This window comes from Arachis hypogaea, chromosome 9 (assembly GCF_003086295.3).
Source record: "Arachis hypogaea cultivar Tifrunner chromosome 9, arahy.Tifrunner.gnm2.J5K5, whole genome shotgun sequence".
Lineage (NCBI taxonomy): Eukaryota > Viridiplantae > Streptophyta > Magnoliopsida > Fabales > Fabaceae > Arachis > Arachis hypogaea.
Genome location: NC_092044.1, coordinates 77,670,542 through 77,675,541, shown reverse-complemented (window position 1 = coordinate 77,675,541; position 5,000 = coordinate 77,670,542).

Sequence of the window (5,000 nt, the reverse complement as noted above, 5' to 3'; positions counted from 1 at the left end):
CCCCAGTGAATGTCTTCGTAGAAGATATTATTTCTTAGGTGGTTAAGAGTGAATAGATCTGCCATTTCTTGAGATCTCTCTTCTGATTCAAAATCGTGGTGTAACGTGTATCCCCCCCTGTTCCGTTCATGGAATAGATGAAATAAAAATGACCCTTTTTTAATCATTCGTCTATAATCTAAATAGAGTCCTATTAATGTTTATATTAGAATAATATTTCTTTTATTTATTATATCTTTTTTTTTATTCTCATTCCATTTTTTGTGGTTTATTTATTTTTTTTTTTGCTACAGCCAGAGCCCAGCCAGGGTCTAGCCGGGCTCTGGGACTGTTTCCAGGAATCCCAGATAACTCTGATTTATTTGAATTAAAAAAAATGTCCCAAATCAATTGATTGGAATGACAGTTTATTGTTCAAAATCTGTACAATAAAAATTTTGATCAAATCACACATCGCAGTAAACTAGACCTTCTAATTCTTTAAGAGGTTTATCCAAAAGATTCGCGATATAACTAGGAAGACGTTTCAAATACCACACATGGGTTACTGGGCATGCGAGTTTTATATAGCCCATTTGATATCTACGTATCCGAGAATCAACAAATTCTACCCCACATTGTTCGCAAAATTTTTGGTTGTCTTTTTTTTTCTCTCCGATCACTCGATAATTTCCACAAGCACAAATTCCACTTTTTACAGGTCCAAAAATTCTTTCGCAAAATAATCCATCTTTTTCAGGCTTATTAGTTTTGTAATGAAAAGTATAGGGCTTAGGGAGGGTATATTGTTATGGTATATTGTAAAACTTAAAAACAAATCTCAAAATAGAAATTGAATTCAACTTTCAAAATCTATCAATTTAATATAATTAAATTTATAGAATAAAATCACAAAATAAAAAAAATAGTAATAGAAAAATGAATTTGAATATTCAATAGGAGTAATATATTCAGATTTAATTGATTTCTTTCTACCATATTATCTATATTATCTATTCTATAATTGTAGTGCAAAAAGTTTTACTCTATAATATAATATGGATCAATCTACAATATGTATCTAAATATTCAGATCGACCTTCTTATATATAGACTTATATATATCGAATTTCAATTCCATTACATCAAATCTTTTTTGTCGATAACCTCAACCTCAGACCAATCAATCGAATATTGATTAATACGTAATTGATCGAACACTACTTGAAAATACGGTAGAAAAAGACTCGAAAGAATCAAAGGTTCGGTCCTTTTTCTTAAATTTTTGATTATACATAATAGAATTACAGTACAGAATTTATCGATTATTAAATTATTAATTCAATTTTTTCTATTTCTCTTTATTGAAATACTCCAATTTAACTATTCCATATCCATTTATTTATTTGGGCCCCGGAGGGGTGACGGGGCGAACTGCTAGTTTTCGGATACGAGATATCCATCCTAGTCATTATGGACGCATTTGTCCAATTGATACGTCTGAAGGAATCAATGTTGGACTTATTTAATGTTGGACTTATTTAAATGTTATGTATGTAGCACCTACATCGAGAATTTAAGTATTGTATACGTCATTAGTCCGATCCTTTGTAGGAACTACCCGTAATAACGAACTTGCAAAATGAATCTGTTTATCATAAAGGGATTCGTTGTTCCTGACTCTGCTTCACCTTAATTGTTATTTGAACAAGTAAAGTTATGTCAGAATAGCAAGTGCATCTTTGATGCAGTCATCAATTCTCCCGAGAGGCTACAATTGCCGCGAGCAAACATATTAATGACGAGGAAGGCATTTTTGTTTTTGCTATGCTACAAATACTTTACTTGTTCTGCTATTCTGCACAAGCCTGGCTGAGGAAGAATTACGAAGGGTAAAAATATGCGGATTAAAAGCTAAACCCTAAACCCGTACCATGATGTATCTGGAATAGTAGTTATTAGTGAAACAAAAATACTTGTACAACCCATCAAAGTAATTCCACCCCCAACGGTAAAAAGATGAAAATCTTGGTGATATTCCGAACCATTCATGAACATCACAGCAAAGAGGATTAAAACGTTTATAGCTCCCACGTAAATAAGTAGTTGTGCGGCAGCTACAAAATGGGAGTTTGATAAAATATAAAATAAAGATATACAAACAAGAACTAGTCCCAATGAAAAAGCAGAAAAAATGGGGTTGGTAAAAAATACTACTCCTAAACTTCCTAATACAAGACATGATCCCAAAATGACTAAAAGAAAATCATGTAGTGGTTCAGGTAAATCCATTATATGTAAAATAAGAGATAAATGCATCGAAATTTCATGACCTTTTTGATACGACCAGGGAAATCTTTTATCTACGAGATTTCTCTCCGCATTGAATTTCCTCAAATCCTAACAAGTCGGAATAGGTACCAGTTAAGTTATGGGATTTATGTTATTTCATTCGTTATACGAAAGAGTAGGTCGAGAAACTATATAATATATAATATAAGTATATATTAGTATATAAGTATAACTAAATATAAGTCTAACTATATAGATATATAGTTATAGAATAGTTATAGAACAGATATCGAAATGAAATAGATAGAATAAAAGAATATTTTAATAATAATAAATTTATTTTGAAAATATGGAATAGTTTTTTTTTCTATTTAATCTTATTATTTTTCAAATTTATATTATTCTGTTTCATATCTATTTATATATATGATATATGAAACAGAATAATGTGAAATCTAATATGATTTATATTTATATATTAATATTGAATTCTTATAAATAAATAAAACGATTTTATTATATCCTATTATTTTTTATTTAGAATAGTTCGAATTGTATAATCATCAATTACTGACATTGGTAATCGGCCTAAAGCAATTTGATTATAATTCAATTCATGACGATCATAAACTGAAAGTTCATATTCTTCAGTCATTGATAAACAATTTGTTGGACAATACTCAACACAATTACCACAAAATATACAAATTCCGAAATCAATACTGTAATTAAGCAAACGTTTCTTTCGAATATCTGTTTCCAGTTTCCAATCAACAACGGGTAAATCTATAGGACATACACGAACACATACTTCACAAGCAATGCATTTATCAAATTCAAGATGGATTCGACCGCGAAAACGTTCTGATGTAATTAATTTTTCATAAGGATATTGAATAGTTACGGGTAAACGATTTGCGTGGGATAAGGTAATCATGAAACTTTGACCAATGTATCTTGCAGCTCGGATTGTTTGTTGACCATAATTCATGAACCCAGTTACCATAAGGAACATATCGTGAATATCTATGAAATAGTTTTTTTGTTTCTTTCTCTTGTTTGCGACAAGTTACAAATCTAGAGGATCCATATTTTACAGTGAAAATAGTTGAGACGAAGTTGTTAATAATAGATTGCCGAGAGAAATAGGTAAAAGAAATTTCCACCCAAGATTTAATAATTGGTCCATTCTTAGCCTAGGCAAAGTCCATCTTGCTGTGATAGAAAGGAACAAAAACAAATAAGTTTTAGCTAATGTGATAAAGATATCAATTGTAGTTCTAAAAACTCCATATGCTTTAGTTATTTCAAAAGACTCAGAAATGAATAGGTACGGAATAGAGATATTTGAACCGCCCAAGTAAAGAACTGTTACAAATAATGAAGAAATTAATAGGTTTAAATAGGAAGCAACATAAAATAAACCAAATTTGATACCCGAATATTCGGTTTGATAACCCACTACTAATTCTTCTTCCGCTTCTGGTAAATCAAAAGGTAATCTTTCACATTCTGCTAGGGAAGAAATTAGAAAAACGACGAAACCTATAGGTTGCCGCCACAAATTCCACCCCAAAAAACCATATTTTGATTGTGCATCAACTATATCAACTGTACTTAAACTATTAGATAATGCTAGTCGGTGAGAACGTTACTGTCCCCATCGCTATTCCAGAACCGTACATGAGATTTTCACCTCATACGGCTCCTCGAAAGCCTTAAATAAACCTAAGGACCTAGCCGATTATTTCTTTCTTGCGATATCCCTAAGATTAATAAGATTAAAAATTATCGGATGGTTCTGAATTAGACCAATTGAATTCTGTCTGTTCTCATTGTATTTTAAAATAAAGACAAATAAAATTAATTTATATATATTCTAAATGATACAAAAGGTCCTTCTGAATTGATCTTATCCCTTAAAAATAAAAAATTTATTAAGTAATAGCTTTATTCTTCAATAAAGAAAATATTTTGGAATTATCTTTATAACCCTCCGTCCATCGTTTTAGGTTACGAAAAAGACTTGCATATTTTTTTCTAATAAATTAGAAAGATTCTCTCTTCAGAAAGAGAGAGAGAGAGAAAACAAAACGACGGGGTCATTTTTTTTGTTCCTATTCATCTTTTTTTGTGCAAATCAAAAGGGGATACTTAAAAAAAAAAAGATTAACGGATTATTTCGTTCCCGATAGTCATTTATTTAATCAGTGGATAGGAGCATACTCTAGATCGGAATTGGGGGAGGACTGCCTTCTCTTTTCTACCAACTTTAAGCCCCAATTAGTATTCTTTATTTAGATTATGTGGAAATGTTCCTTTTGACAATTTACATAATCCGTGTTACTAATCCCTTGTGTATCTTGGTGCTTCTAACCATCCACTTCTTTTTTTTGAGCTGCCCTTATTTTCTGTTTCTGTTAATACATGAATAATAAATCATCCAAACAGTAGCAAAAACTCAATCTCAATAAGGTTGGTCTTTTGAGCCCGATTCAAGACAAGATTACTAATTATCCAATCCTGGGGTAATAAGACTCGTCTGTTTCTAATTTTTTTTCACTTAATTCTTTTACATAGAAAATGAGACTCACTATTTTGACTGCAATTTCAAATCATCATACCATAGAAATAACATATATAACCATATACCCATATATAATATATATATAAGATAAATATAATATATATTATATATATATATATATATATATATAATAGGCTGGTAA